The sequence below is a fragment of the Anoplolepis gracilipes genome, chromosome 6, assembly GCF_047496725.1.
Source record: "Anoplolepis gracilipes chromosome 6, ASM4749672v1, whole genome shotgun sequence".
Lineage (NCBI taxonomy): Eukaryota > Metazoa > Arthropoda > Insecta > Hymenoptera > Formicidae > Anoplolepis > Anoplolepis gracilipes.
In genome coordinates this window covers 15,679,681-15,696,705 of record NC_132975.1, presented here as the reverse complement: position 1 = coordinate 15,696,705, position 17,025 = coordinate 15,679,681, and positions in this window count along the sequence as shown.

The window sequence follows — 17,025 nt, the reverse complement described above, 5'->3', positions numbered from 1 at the left end:
GCCTTTTTCTCGGCGCCGTCTTGCTTTATTTAAGGTTTCTTCGATAGTTGTTGTCTGTGTAGTTGACATTTAGAATGATTTTATTTTTTTATTTTTTTTTCCCCAACATTTCCGCTCATTACTAGCAATGATGAATGATTCTTCCAGCCGATTAAGTTTGAGTTTATTTATTTTCAACGCTATACTCTTTCGATGATATCCTTTATTTCTGAACTAAGTATTTATTCTCTGGGAGGAAAAAAAAAAAAAAAAAAAAAAAAAAAAGAGTTGTACGAAGCAATTTTTCTAGAGTTTTAAATCTATGGTTTTAACTTTTATACATATTCATATGTATGTAATTGAATTTCTTTTTTAATATTCACGCACGAGAATTACATAAGTCATATTACGTAATTTTTTTCGCTTATATATTATTACTTATATATAGAAATATATTTATCGAAATCTATGTAATATTTCCGAGTACAAAAATATTAGAACAAGGACAAGTTTCGCGATTTTCGTTTCTAGTACGAATAAATTTATAAATTATTTATATGCTTATAAATTTTATGACGCTCAGACAAGACACACATACTTCGCTCAACTTTCCACCGGACATGACTTTCGTAGAATTCGGCCGCTGCTGCCACCCCAAGGCCTCCTGATGAGGACCCGACGATGGCCGACACGACGAAAAGGAAGAAAGAAAGAGGAACGTGCGTGCTCTCGAGATTAAAATGATTAGGTTTAGGGAGGGCAGGGAGAAAGGGGAGCGTTGAGGGCCCGAGCGCTACCGGGCGCTCACGTGATCGCCCTGTGGCTACCGAATTCCGTATCAAGTGGGTCTCGTGCTTCGCTCAAAAGGCCCCTCTAAACAACTCGATCCATTTCGGGATCACGGGGGTAAGAAAATCGACCGATATGCCTAAGAACGAATATAACTTTGCGTTCTATTTCTTCTTTATACCTTGCTATTTCGACGATTATACATGCAGTAAAAAATAAAATGCTAATTTTAACATTTTTTCGCATGTCTCAAAAAAAAAAAAAAAAAAAAAAAAAAAAAAAAACTAAATTTTAAGTTAAAATAACTTAATTCGTCGCGTGTTGCTTATTGACAAACTAAAAGTGTTAAGTAATTGACAAAGTATTTTACATTAATTTTTGTTGTGACTTTAAATGTAATGTAAAAGTATACATATTAAAATCCACATGGGACGAGTGTGGTTGATAGAATATTTTAAAGTTTATGATTACTTGAAGATTTGCTTTAACTTTTCTTAAAATATTAAACTGACTTTAAGACATGCCGATTGTTTAAAGTGATTCTTAATAATGTATTAAAAACACTTAAAATATTTCTAAAAGACATACACAAAATGTCAAGTTATTAAGTTGACATAAATATAACGCAAGAAAATGTTATAAAAAATAATAGCATATTAAAAAGCATATCAGTTAGTTGTATGTTAATTTTATATTGAAATAGTATTTAAAACGTAATATATATACAAGAAAATTTTAACATGTAAACACACAATTTTTTTTACTGTGTAACGTTCATGTGCATTAACAAAAGATTGTTAATGCATGAGAGAAATTTATAATGGGACACTGTGTATTTTATCGAGATGCAAAGTAAAATGCAATTATCGTCCTCTGTGGCTCACGATATCTCTGCAAAGTGCAATCCAAAGATGTGACTCATGTTACACTTTGTTCTCGACACGCGCCATTCGAAGAATAAAGCGAGCAAATAAGATAAAAAGTGACGCATGATTGAAAAGATTTAAATATTATAAAACTGTTTTAATCCATTTCTTATGAAAACTCTGAAAAATTCCAAATTTTTCTCTCAACGGATCCATCATTTTTAATATTTCTTCTTCGCGATAGGACCTCATGTACAAAAATATTTCACACACACGCGCATACGTATGTTCATCGATGTGCGCGTGAATTTTTGCGAGCGTCGGATGGAACGCGCGAGATCAGTGATATCTGATTCAGATTTACGTTTGATGGAAGGAGAGAAAAAGAGAGAGAGAGAGAGAGAGAGAGAGAGAGAGAGGAGAGAGAATGGAGGGATCGAGAGTAATCGGGCTGACGGTCGAGAAAGGAATTTCTTTGGCCGGACAGCTGCTGCCGAACAAAGGACGCGGGATATAAAAGAAGAGTTCCTCAGGGCGCACGTGGCTCTCGGGAGAGGAAGAGAGAGAGAGAGAGAGAGAGAGAGAGAGAGAGAGAGAGAGAGGGAGAGAGAGAGAGAGAGAGAGAGAGAGGGGGCGAGAAAAGAAGAGAGAGAAAAGAGAACGAGAGAATCTACGGCTAATACAAGAACCGAGTGTGTATGTACAAGCGACTTGTTTCCTCGCTACTTTTCCAAAAGGTTTTTCTTTTTTTCTTTTTTTTTTTTTTTTTTTTTTTTAATTATCGAAGATAAAAAAGGGCTATTTTATTTACACAAGAAATGATTGTTTCGAAATTTCCCCTTCTCCTTCAGAAAAGCATATATATATATATAAATCTCTCTCTTTCTTATATAATTTATAACATATTAAAAATTTGACGACAAATTATCACTACATTCCGTAAGTATGATATATATTATATATTTCATAGAATTTCTTTTAGTATCGCGAGGTATCGGCGGTGCAACTTTATGCAATCGAAGAATCGACTTGATTCACTTGTGTCGACTGACGATTGACGACATGCCGCTATGACGCACGCACGCACGCACGCACGTACGCACGCATGCACGCAGTCCGCATTCTTGCTCACAGAAGTCGCCACGATGCTCGATTCACACATTGCCGGAGTCAGCGCGATTCGCTGCGCTAAATCCATGCCGCTCCGAAAGCAACTTACTTTTATATATATATTAATGCTTGTGTATATCGCGAGTGAAAGTGTATCGCGCATTCCACAAATGTTATACGAGCGCGTCCACGCTATCGTGCGATACCGCGCACGCCAATTCAGCTCTCCCTAATTTCATCGGAAATGTTTCCAACGCGGAATAAAATAAGAACGCATCGTGCGTTTTAGCGCAATATTCATGAAAAGAAACAAATTTTCGGAAGAACCTCTCCATCGAGCTATTCGTTATTTTTCGATCAATTAATTATCGCTTCGCGTGAAAAAATTAATTCAAACAATAATTTTTCCATAGTTATAAACGATTGTTGAAAAAGAATTTATTAGAACAAATGAAATTGCTCCTCGAAGAATAAAGATGTGAAAAAAAAAGTCTAATTTATTCATCAATTTGAATAATTAACCCAGTCTATCGCGCTAAATATGTACACGTATATAAGTAAAACGTATACAAAAGTCTTTAGAGTTAGTGGAGCCGCAGTTGATTCGCAATGAAAATGGAATTGCATAAATAGACTAGCAAATTAATGCGTCGCAGAACGTATTTTCGCACCTGTCTCCGGTGAAGATAACGGCTGATACGATGCCGACGCGCGATAGCGTCGCGTCGCGTCGCGTCGTGCCGCATTCCAACGCGTCCGCCTTCGTCTCGCGGCGCAAAACTGATCCGCGCCAGCCGATCGCCGATCAACCTTTTGTCGGCAATAGGCAATTAATTCGACGGCAACACGCTGTTTAATCCTTGACAGCGCCTTTCTTTTTATTTATATATCAATTATTAATTCATCGTAAAATTGTACCTCACAATTTCGACCAGCCTTCGTAAATCAGCTGACGACGAGCTTTAACCTCCCCCCCCCCCTTTCTCTTTTTACCACTTCTCTCTGTGAAGCATTGTTATCATTTAGTTTGCAAATTGAGCCTAAAAATTCTTACTCTTCATACGCATTGATAAATATACATGTATACATACACAGAAAAAAAGAATATATTCTTACTTTTGACGATATCTTTAGTTTCAAAATGTAAATCTTGAAATGAAATTATATTGCGTTAAATAAAGAAAATTTGCTTGGATCAAGACATTTTATCTAGTTCAACCGAAAAAAAATATATTCTTGTTATTTAAGAATAATTTTCTTCAATGGAGAGGAAAAAATGTTGGATAGAAAATAACACATGTTCAAATCGAAGATTATAATTTTCTTAGAGTTGAAATCATTATTTTATTCTTGAAATGACAATTGGAGTATTGAAATGAGATTATATAATATTGTTGAAATTTAAAATTTTTTAAATTCTTCTAGGAAGATTATAAATTGTTGCGTATATATGAAACAATAAACGCGTTTTATATGAGTATATAAGTTTTAATTTGACACTTACTTTTTTTTTTGTGTATACATTATTATTAATGTAATAGTATATTATATATATATATATATATATATATATATATATATGTAACGATTCTGAAACATTCATAGCAACACTTACTTTATCGGCCAGATACAGTAAGATTTAACGAATTCCTGTCGGGGAAAGTTTGCAGTTTTGCGTATATTCTCATATATATACACGCACGCACGCGTGTGCATTCGCGCGACTTATATATCCATTTAAATAAATACATGTGAGCGTGCACAAATACACTCCCACGTCTTATTAGCGCGCGAAATATTTACACCTTGCGTGAATCATACTCGTATCGGCGCAAAATTATGCAGCAATTAGAATTATAAAATCTCCATCACGTATAATTGAATAGAATCGCTCTCTTATATGGATTTTTAGCTTATCCTTTAATCGATGAATCATTTTTTTTTCTCCTATCGATCATACATAAGTGCATTCATTAAAACGATACTTGACAACCGATATCTATTAAGGCTATAAATATATATGATTGAAAATGTAATATAAATTCCTCGAGATATTCGATCGTGAAACTCCGTTTCGTTCGATCTATTTTTATCTTCTTTCTCGGTAATCTCATTCTTAATTACGCGGTAAATATTTAATTGGACATCTAAGTAGTTTAATTAATTACGATAATTAATTTCACGAAAATAAAAAGAAAAGAAAAGCTCTATCGCTACCGCTATAGAATATATCTACACATTATTGGAAACAATGATGCAATCGTGCAATACTCAAGATAGAAAAATACAACCAAGGGTAACTATGATACGGATATGTCAAAAATATTGAATATCAAATGCAAGGCGCGAATAATATCGAATGATACTGAAGATAATATATCAAAGTACAGATACGATATACATTTCTTGGCGCAATTAATTGTTGATAATATCAAAATATAGCAAAATACATATTTGCGAAATTTTAATTGCGCGAAATTGGAATTCATCTCATTCGATGCACGATGCTGATTTTAGTTACGAGATACCAGCATCACGCACGCACGCGCGTGCGTGAGAGCCGGGAGACGGGAGACGGTAGGTGGAGCGATGCTGATATGAATGGAATGCGATGCTATTATCGGACTATACTCACCGATAACTCGTTACGTCGCGATCCGACGAGTCGTGCGCGACTCGTCGGAGGAAATCGCAGGAGGCGAAAGGTCGTAACTCCCGAAGACTCGCCTTCGAGGAAAATCATGCGAATGCATGGAGCACAGCGCGCGAAAGCGGAGGAATCCAATTCGCGTTTTTTTTTCCTGAATTCGCGCATTTTTCTGCGACGCGTCATTTCGTCGCGAGACATACATACACATGTCGCGTTTTATTTTAAGCAATTAATTTTATTCTTCGCTGGAATAAAAATTTTATTATATAATTATGAAATGAAAATTACATTACTCTAATTTTTCTTTGATTTTGCGTGGAATCAATTTTTAATATCGGCAACACATTTCATTATTGATTCGTACATGATGATTTATAAACGAACAAACGTGAATTTCGTTCTCGAAATAATTGACACTTTATTTATAAAGGAGTAATTGTCATTAAAGTTTCTTTCTCGATGTTTATCACGCGTTGTTAGAAACAGTTATATATATCCCGATCATTATCCGTCATATAAACACTTCAATGTAACTTGGATCATCTGATACATACCTTGATCGCGACAATAGAATACAACAATCTATGTATAATAATTTCCGACATATTATTGTCCACCGACACATTAGAGCTATCGTCGCATAAGTGGTAACACTCGCTCAACAAGCGCTATGATTTATTGTCCGCGATGCAAAATGAGAATGAAAATGTTCCGACAATGAGAATATTCTCTGAGAAAATTCTGTGGGAACGCCACAGTTGTCTCAACATATTCTCTCAGAGAGGGAGAATATTCCAAGAATAATATATTTCAATAATATTGTGAAAATTTCTTGAAGAATATAATGTATGTATGTATACTTTTTCTTTGCGGCATGTTTTTCATAATTATGAATTTTCTTTTGCTCACAGATTTCAACTCGAAGACAATCTCTTCTGAATAAGAATTTTATGACAAGTCAAGGTTTTGAATTTTTCAACATTGTTAAATATTTGAGCAATGTCTTACATCAAAATTTTCATAAAATTAAAATGCAGTTATAACTTCACGTTAAATATTCTTAGAGATGTCTACTTAAAAAGTATCCTTTTATCTACATGTTTGTCGATCGATATATTACGAAGGACGTAATCAAACGTTAATCCCATTTGCATCTTCATCTACATCCAGCGCATTCTCAACAAGGCCGCGATCTATCCACATTATCAAGATTTTCCGATATCTCCCCATTCAAGTAGACCCATTTATCAGGTGGCGTGACGCGTTACAAAAAAATGTATCATCCTTGACGATAAGGACGATTTTCAAATTAATTCATAGCATATTATATATTATCATGTACTACCTTTCGGTAGATCCAACAGATTAAAGAGCAACGCACTTTCGCTATTCTGCAGACGAGCTCAGCTCGTGAAAGCAAACTCCACAATAATACTGACAATTGTAATGTAAAATATAATATTTTTTCGTTATATAATACTTTAATTAAAAATGACAAAAGAATTTAAAATATTTGATATCTACAAAGAAAGATTAATTTTTGTAAAAGTATTTTGTTATCGTATAGACACGTGATATTTTGACTTAGCTTAAAAGAAAATATTTGATAAAATGTATAATATTCGATAATATAAAATATATCTTTTCGTTATACGATACTTTGATTAAAAGTCACAAAAGAATTTAAAATATTTGATATCTACAAAGAAAGATTAATTTTTGTAAAAGTATTTTGTTATCGTATAGACACGTGATATTTTGACTTAGCTTAAAAGAAAATATTTGATAAAATGTATAATATTCGATAATATAAAATATATCTTTTCGTTATACGATACTTTGATTAAAAGTCACAAAAGAATTTAAAATATTTGATATCTACAAAGAAAGATTAATTTTTGTAAAAGTATTTTGTTATCGCATAGACACGTGATATTTTGACGTAACTTGGAAGGAAATATTTGATAAAATGCATAATATTCGATAATATAAAATATATTTTTTCGTTATACGATACTTTAATTAAAAGTGACAAAAGAATTTAAAATATTTGTAATCTACAAAGAAAGATTAATTTTTGCAAAAGTTTTTTTGTTACCGTATAAACACGTGATATTTTGACGTAGCTTGGAAGGAAATATTTGATAAAATGCATAATATTTGATAATATAAAATATATTTTTTCGTTATACGATACTTTAATTAAAAGTCACAAAAGAATTTAAAATATTTGATATCTACAAAGAAAGATTAATTTTTGTAAAAGTATTTTGTTATCGCATAGACACGTGATATTTTGACGTAACTTGGAAGGAAATATTTGATAAAATGCATAATATTCGATAATATAAAATATATTTTTTCGTTATACGATACTTTAATTAAAAGTGACAAAAGAATTTAAAATATTTGTAATCTACAAAGAAAGATTAATTTTTGCAAAAGTTTTTTGTTACCGTATAAACACGTGATATTTTGACGTAGCTTGGAAGGAAATATTTGATAAAATGCATAATATTTGATAATATAAAATATATTTTTTCGTTATACGATACTTTAATTAAAAGTCACAAAAGAATTTAAAATATTTGATATCTACAAAGAAAGATTAATTTTTGTAAAAGTATTTTGTTATCGCATAGACACGTGATATTTTGACGTAACTTGGAAGGAAATATTTGATAAAATGCATAATATTCGATAATATAAAATATATTTTTTCGTTATACGATACTTTAATTAAAAGTCACAAAAGAATTTAAAATATTTGATATCTACAAAGAAAGATTAATTTTTGTAAAAGTTTTTTGTTACCGTATAGATACGTGATATTTTGACGTAACTTGGAAGGAAATATTTGATAAAATGCATAATATTCGATAATATAAAATATATTTTTTCGTTATACGATACTTTAATTAAAAGTCACAAAAGAATTTAAAATATTTGATATCTACAAAGAAAGATTAATTTTTGTAAAAGTATTTTGTTATCGTATAGACACGTGATATTTTGACGTAACTTGGAAGGAAATATTTGATAAAATGCATAATTATAAGTTAGAGATTAAAGTCGCTAGTATTTAATTATAAACAACGGGCTAATTAAAACGACCTGACTAGCCAAATATTTGGCTAGTCAGGTCGTTTTAATTAACCCGTTGTTTAAAATGCATAATATTCGATAATATAAAATATATTTTTTCGTTATACGATACTTTAATTAAAAGTCACAAAAGAATTTAAAATATTTGATATCTACAAAGAAAGATTAATTTTTGTAAAAGTATTTTGTTATCGTATAGACACGTGATATTTTGACTTAGCTTGAAAGAAAATATTTGATAAAATGTATAATATTCGATAATATAAAATATATCTTTTCGTTATACGATACTTTGATTAAAAGTCACAAAAGAATTTAAAATATTTGATATCTACAAAGAAAGATTAATTTTTGTAAAAGTTTTTTGTTACCGTATAGACACGTGATATTTTGACGTGGGTTGGAAGGAAATATTTGATAAAAAAAGAGCATACTATTCGATAATCATACTACTGCACGAGTATATGGATAACTCTTTACGATTTAAGAATCTGTAATCACGCGAGGCAGAGATCGGAATCCCTTTCACGTCGGGAATGCGTATATAACCCTTGCCGCAAGGGCTACGGTGTTCTTTCGGAGAAATCGGAGAATCTGATACCCCCAAGCATTCCACCGAGATGATTGTCGGGTGCTATATTGAGTCTTCCTGCAAAGACCTCCTTATCACGTAGACGCGCGGCAGAACGTCAAAACATCGTAGGGACTATCTTTGACCGAGAGAGCACGTCGAGTGCGAAGATCATCGCACACAGTAGCCTTCTTGTATTACCGCGAATTTAACGCGATAGCTGCGTCACGGCTACACAGGAATAGAATCATGATAAGAGATAAGACGTGTCGTTAGTCAATGTCAGTGACAATAATACTTTGAATACCGAAACAATCACTTCTTTTTTTCCGTGCCTATCTCATCATTTCTTTTCTTATATAAATCCTATAATAAGTATATGCAAATTAAAAGGGCTGAAAATCAAGCGAAAATACTATATAACATATATTTTTATAGAAATTACATATTTCTTTCGATTACTTTCGTTGTTATTTACGGCTTATTATCGTCTGTGATCGATCTGTATCGATATAGTTGCTCGACGAATAAATAGCAGATAATCCGAATCGTATTACGATGATTTCATGCTTTCATGCTGAACGAAAAGATAATACGGATGCGTTGATGCATTTGTACACTGGAATAATCTTTACTTTCGAGAAATGCGATTCGAACAATTACCGGAATCGTCTCGCAAAGTAAGGGCTTTCGAAAAAAAAAAAAATGCATATTCGCGGGTAAACAGTAGCCGTATCCGAATCTGGAGTATGAGATATTCAGTTGCTGGGTATCTCGATAAAATGATAACGTCTCGATAATCGCGCTTCTTGCATTCCTCGATAAGATAAGCGACTGTTGGTGACTCAATTTTGCTCGCTCGCCAGCCAGCCAGCCCAATTCACGAAACGTATCATGCACAAAAATATGTCGATCGATGAAGTCGGAAAATATTGTGCAATACATATCGCGATCGATAGAAATGTGGAAAATTCTTTCGATATACGCGAGTATATCATACACTCGGTAGATGTGCTTTCAAGAGTATAGCGCGCTTAATTCATGATTAAGTCAGTTGGCAAGAAATTATACCGTGATATAAACCGACACAATGAATGTCATCGTCAGGATATCCATCCTACTCGCGTTGTCAATGATATAATTTCTCTGACGTCGGACGTCGAACTCTAGTGTGCGTTCCCCACGCGCGGGCCTCTAAGGCCCACGCGGCAGGCGCAGCGCATCAAAGGTCAATCTCCAGAGGTTAAACCACTGGCAAAGTTTATATACAAAGTCATGCTTTTAGCCGGTACTATTTCAATGCACAAATCTGCGGAAAAGTTCCTCCGTTTATCTAGCGTTTATCTTACGTTTAAACGAAAAGACACGTGCCGATATTCTATGTCAATTAATAAAATAATAATAATAAATACTGTATTAATTTTTTTAAAATCATTCAAAATAAGTGTTTTAATTTAATGACTAATTTTTACTCAATTTCATGTTACTTATTGCGTAATGTTTACTACAAATTACCATGAAATATTATGAAATGTTAGAAAAAGATTTTAATATCTAAATATTCCGAAATTTAGAAATTTTTAAAATTTAAAGATATAAAAAGATTTTTTTTCATTTTTAAAGGAATCGTAACTGCATTTGAATGCAGATGCATTCAAGCCTATACACATTGCCTATCCGACGACTAATCAAACTCTAAATTGATCAAAATTCATTGCTACTTCAAATTTTCCCCCGACTTTACTCGACTTAAAAGTAAAAAAAGAGCGGAACCTTTATGTTCTTTTTGCATATCTAACGAGATCACGCACTTGGCGTTCCAAAATTCCGAACTGCAAAAAGAGAAGGAGAGAAAGAGAAAGCATAATGTACTATAAAGAGATGTTAAGACAGAAGCGCGTCACAAAGAGAGATCGAGAAAGAGAGAAAGGACAAAATAAATAAAGAAAAAAAAAAAAGGAGAGAGAGAGAGAGAGAGAGAGAGAGAGAGAGAGGAGAGCGAGAGCACGTCGAAGAGAAGCGTGAAATTCCGTCGGATCTCTAAAAATAGTCGCTTACAAAAAGGAAGAATAACACGAGTACGCGTATATCTGGTCTCTGAGTAAAAGCGTAGGCCTATTTATGTATCGCCCGGTAGAGATGGAATCCCGATCCCTTCGCATGGTCGTTAACATTGTTTGTCCCTGGAGAAGGAGAGCTGTAGGAATGTGAAAAGCCACGCCAGCATAAACGGTGCGCACAAGCGCGGTGGCGAGTCTTTCGCGGTTAATTTCGAATCGAAATTCTCGCAAATGAAATGACAAAACGGCTAAGGTATTTCGCGCAATACGAAAAGAAAAAATCTCGAAACACCAAGCGGCGAAAAGAAAACTTTTAATCGCAAGCATTCCTTTTCTTTTTTATGCAAGCAACATAGCAAAATATTGAATCGTGTTTTTAAATAACTGACAAAACAATACAATTACATATATGATACGATGCAAATATATATATATATATATATATATATATATATATATATATATTGCGCATGTTTAGAATTTTTTTTACGTAAATTAGCGTAAAGTCTAACAATGTTAGCGAATTTAATAAAAAAGCAAGAGTTTGTTTTTATAAAAGAAATAAAAATTTCTAGACATGAACATTGCACGTGTCTTAAAGTTATTATTATATAATTTCTATCCACTCATGTACAGACTACATTTAATGATTTTTATTAAATATAAAGTTTAAACTAAAGGAATAAAGTGCAACAAGTTGGATTAGAATGAAGAAGCAACGAAGGAACGAGCGAATTGTAATAAGAAGAGAACTTTACTGATGGTACGATACCGATGAACAAGTCAAATTTTTTTCCGCCCGGCATGTGGGAATTTCGTGGGGCATACTCTCAGGGTTCACCTCCTGAGAAAGATAAAAATAATTGTGTAGGGCCCCTGAAAGAGTCGAGCGTGCAAAAAGGTGCATGCTGTGGCACGAGCAGAGCTTGAGAGAAGAGAAGCGAAGCGGATGCATTTAATTTCGAAACTTGAAAAATCTCGAAAATCTTACGAATAATCTTAGGAAGAATTTAAAAGTATGAAAAGGTCTCGACATTTCTAGAATAAACACAATGACATTTGAATGATTTTACATTTACATTTGGTGGCAAGAAGGACGCGCTATTTTAAATTATACAAAATTTCATTTTTATGAGTAGTTTAAAAAGGAGAGATATGACAATTTTTTACTTGATGAACAACAATTTTTAATTTAAACGACAAACATAAAAAAATCTCTTTTGCAATGTTATTCAATATCTTATTTTTTTTCGATATATAGATTCTGACATTTTAATGTCTTCAAAAATAGGTATACAATTCCGTAGGGGGAAAAAAAAAAATGAAAAGGATTTGAAAAAATGCCGACATGGAAATATTCGACAGCGGACATAAAGGATTATACGGGCATCTCCGGTGGCGCGAGAGGAGCATCATCTCGACGAGTTTAGAGAAGAGACGAACGGTAGCATATATATCCGCTCGTTCCGGCTCGATCGTATGCTCTCGGCAATCCTCGTGACTCTTCGTACGTCACTTTGTGGACCGCCTGGGGGCCCTACGCGAGCGTAACACCGGTAGCCACTATAGCCAAAAGGGTCCCATGGTGCGAGTTACGCGAAACTGAGAGAAAGAAAGACAAGTGGAAAAATAAAGAAAGAGGGACAGGAAAGAGAGAGAGAGAAAAGGGAGGGCAAGTCCCGCCTCAGACCGAGATAGGAGAGAAGAAGAAAGAGCGAAATGTCCGAGGGGGACCGAAAGGACAGCAGAAATCCGGAGAGAGGGGGGAGGAGGACCGGCATCTTTTCTTCGTGATGCATCGAGGCTCGAAAGAACGGCGTTAAGGCCCTCTTTCTCCCCCCCCCCCTCCCCTCTTTCTTCCCGCTCTTTCTCGACGCCACGTACTACGTTCGATTCCCCTGGCTCCACCGCTAACCGCGGAGCTGCTGCAGGGCCCATCGGCGAGGGGAAGAGGCCGAGAGGAGAGCCTATGGCGAGCAACGGGCGGCGGAGGGCCAAGGGAGGGCAATTCGAGAGGACGGGAGACATTCCAATCTCTCGTGGCAAGCAGGCTTGCTTGCTTGCTTGCTTGCTGCCTGCCTCGTCGCTCCGCTCCGCGCCGTTCCTCGGCTTGTCTGCTCGCCGCTCGCCAAGTCACCGTCTTAAAGCCGGCTCACCGAGTGCCACACGAATAATCGTAACCCTATGCAATATCTCCCCGACGCTATCAGGCCAATCCATTTTTATATCAAACCAATAATCATTTGTATATACGATCGAGAAATTTACAGAAATCGAGGAATCAGAAACGACCTAAATAAATCCTAATCTCGTTTTTTTTTTTTTTTTTTTTTTTTTTTACAGTTAAACTCAAATTAATGTATTATTGAAACATTTTGGAGAGAAATATAAAAGAGGAAAAAGACGAAAAAAAAAAACACCTATCTCTAAAATGATCAAGTAATTTAGTAATTAAAATATTTCTTTCATTATTACTTAAAAAAAATAATGTGATAATGTCTTATTTCAGTAATTAGTTTCATCAGTAATACAAACGTCGTGTGTATATACCGTGTAACGAATAACATATTCCGATTATTATGCATACGATAAGATCATTTTTTTCATAACAAGCGATTTATAATAAACGATTGTACATTGACTAGTTATAATGTTGCCGAAATATCAAAGCGCATAAATGTATCCAGATATGCTTCCAACACGCGAAACCGCGAGAAAAAGAGATGAAGAATACAATGTAGCGTAGCATACGCCATGCTGCAGATCCAGTTGTAAGGAACGACTCAGCTTTCACATTTATCGAATTCCAACCTTTCGTTCGTTCGGCATACCATGATACTGCGAATCCGTTTCGAATCAATTTTACAAAACCGAGATCACGTTGCGATATTGTTCCCCTCACGGTTGGTGATAGAGGGAATAATAAGAAAAAAATATGTCGTAAAATAACAACAGAATGCGGTCTTTCAATGACCAATTTGTAGTCACGTTTAAAGATATTTTAGAAATATTTTCTATCGAAATAAAGTTTTACACTCTCCTGAGAAGGTTTACGACGCCTTTGCATTCATTTCACCAGAATATATTTTGAAAAGAGACGCCAAAAAGGATATTTAAAAAGATATTATTTTTTTTAACTGTATTTCTCTTTTATTATGATTCGAAAAAGAGTGTGTTCTAAAACAAATAATTTACTCTTAGTTCTAATTTTAATTTTAATTTTAATTTTAAATTTTAAATGTGACGTTAATCTTAATTTTAATTTTGATTTTAAGTTTAATTTAAATTTACTTGTAATTTGATTTTAATTTTATTCTGGATAAAAATAGATTGACAGGTTTTGTTTCAAGGAATTATAGATTATGTTTGTATTTCTACATTTTTATAGAGTTATTTAGTTCATTTCAGTTTAATTTATTTTATTTTATGGGATATATTTTGGATTATATTTGGTAAAATTAGTAAACGTACTCATATATGGTTTATAGAATTCAAGATATGAAATGGTTATATGTAAATATGTAAAACATGTAAGGTGGAAGCCATTCTAAGTCGGCAAGGATTAAGAAGAAATAATAATAAAAAATTACTCTTAATATACATATATTCTATTATACATTTAATAATTTTTTCTATACCCCAATCAATTCTTCTTTCTCGAGCTATGATTTCATAAATATCAAACTTTTTCAATTCAATTTATACGTAAATAAATAATAATTGCATTCAATGATATTCCCATCTACGGCATATTCATCTCGTCTTCCTAAAGTGTTATATAATAGAAATTTCATCGGGTTTTCTCTCGCGTAAAAGAAAATAAGATAAATGAATAATCAAACTAAAATATATGCAAATAATTATGAAAACGCGATTCGTCCATCGGCGATTAGGCAGGCGGCATCCCACAAAAATCGGCAACAACCGGTCGATGACGATGTCAATGACTTTGAGACTTTGGATTCGAACCGTTATGAGGCACACATGTGTATATCGTCGCTATATAGCTTCCCTTGAATTTCGCGGTTAAAAACAAAAATTTGATAATCTCACAATCAATCAGTCATGTAATCATTTCCGGTTCCTATTTGCAGACGGCGTTTCCCGTTTCCTCATTGATCCCAGAAACGTTGGAGAAGCGAATCATTGAGCCTGGTCAGTGACAAGGAAACGCATATAGCCGTCAACTTGCGAAATCCATCAACCCTCGCCATCAACCCCCTCTAATCGCGCGCGCATGGGAAAGGATTTCAAGAAACCGTGCGATAAAATTCCACGCGAGACGATAAGATTGCAGTAAAGATTACTTCTATTTATATTACACTCAAGCTTTACTCGGAATCCAACAATGAAAGATCGAGTTCAGAGAAATATAATATAATGTATGTACTGTATACGTATTAATCAGACTTTTATCGTAATAGAATATGCAATCTTTTTTTTTTTTTAGGGCTCTTAAAATTTCCAAGTTTATGCAATATGACATGTAAACAGTAAGTTATTCGCGCACGTGTGCGTACGATTGGCAATCACAGCTGTATGAGCGTTCCCGGAATTTTTTGCCATAAATAAAAAAAAGTTGCATTAGGAAACACACATTCGAACGCAGACTATTCACGCTGGCAGCCGCATCGGCGACGACGACGACGACGACGACGACGACGACGACGACGACGACGACGACGGCATCGGCAGCCGGACGACGAGGCGGGAGACGCAAGTTGAAACATCAAGCGGGAAACGAGTCTCGCGGCGGGAAAAGAACGTACGCGCCGGTTAAAAGAATGAAATTCCCCGATCGATCGATCGATCGATCGATGGCTCGATCGATGGAACGAGCGGATGAACGGACGGACGGACAGACGGACGGACGGACGGACGAACGAACAAACGAACGAACGCAGAAACGAATGGAGAGAGGGAATGAAGAAAGTCCGGCACCTGCGCTTTCGAATGAGATCCGCGAACCGTATGATTTACGGCATCGAGACATTCGCAGTTTCCTCCGGCGGTGTCATAATCGGTTTTGTATCTGTCCGCGCGAGAGAGCCGACGAGCGCGATACGGGCCGAGCGGGCAAAAATAAATGGCAATTAACATTCCTCTCGCATCTCACTGCCTCTCGACGGGGCATCACGGAGAGACGAGAGAAAGAAGAAGGGCAAGGAAAGAGAATCGAGGGGGAGAGACAGAGAGAGAGAGAGAGAGAGAGAGAGAGAGAGAGAGAGAGAGAGAGAGAGAGAGGATGGGATGCTGCAGAGCCTCCGGATGAGGCCCGTAGCACGCGGAGAGAAGGTGGATGATAGAGGGAGAAAGGAAGGAGGGGAGGACAGGAGACGGCAGGGTAGGCGCGTGGAAAACGGGGCCCGTGCATTTCTAGGAGCTTTGCTGGCAAAGCCAAACAAAGTAACGTTCCATCGTTCTTCTGTCCGAAAAATGTCAAGTTTGAATCCAGCTCTCGCGTTGTGACGCATCCATAAAATCCATGGAATTCTTGGAACGCGAGGGCTCGCCTCAACTTTCGAGTTTTCTCTCTCTCTCTCTCTCTCTCTCTCTTTCTCTCTCTCTCAAATACTGACAATACTGCGATACTAACCAAATATCGATACTTTCACTTCGAATACTTTGGAATCGGTGCTAATTGAAAACCGAAAGGAACAAGATCAAGCAGGAGTAATTGATGACGTTGAGTTAAACATTTTTCGATCATAAAAGAGAGACAGAGACATATAATCATTATTTTTTATAAAAATGATATAATATAATTAATCGCACCGTATATATATATATATATACACTTGTATATTGTAAATTAAATATTAAAATTAGCGACGTTAATAAGACGATTCGATATTTTTGTCGTTTTTTAACTTTCATTATGAATGAATAATTTAA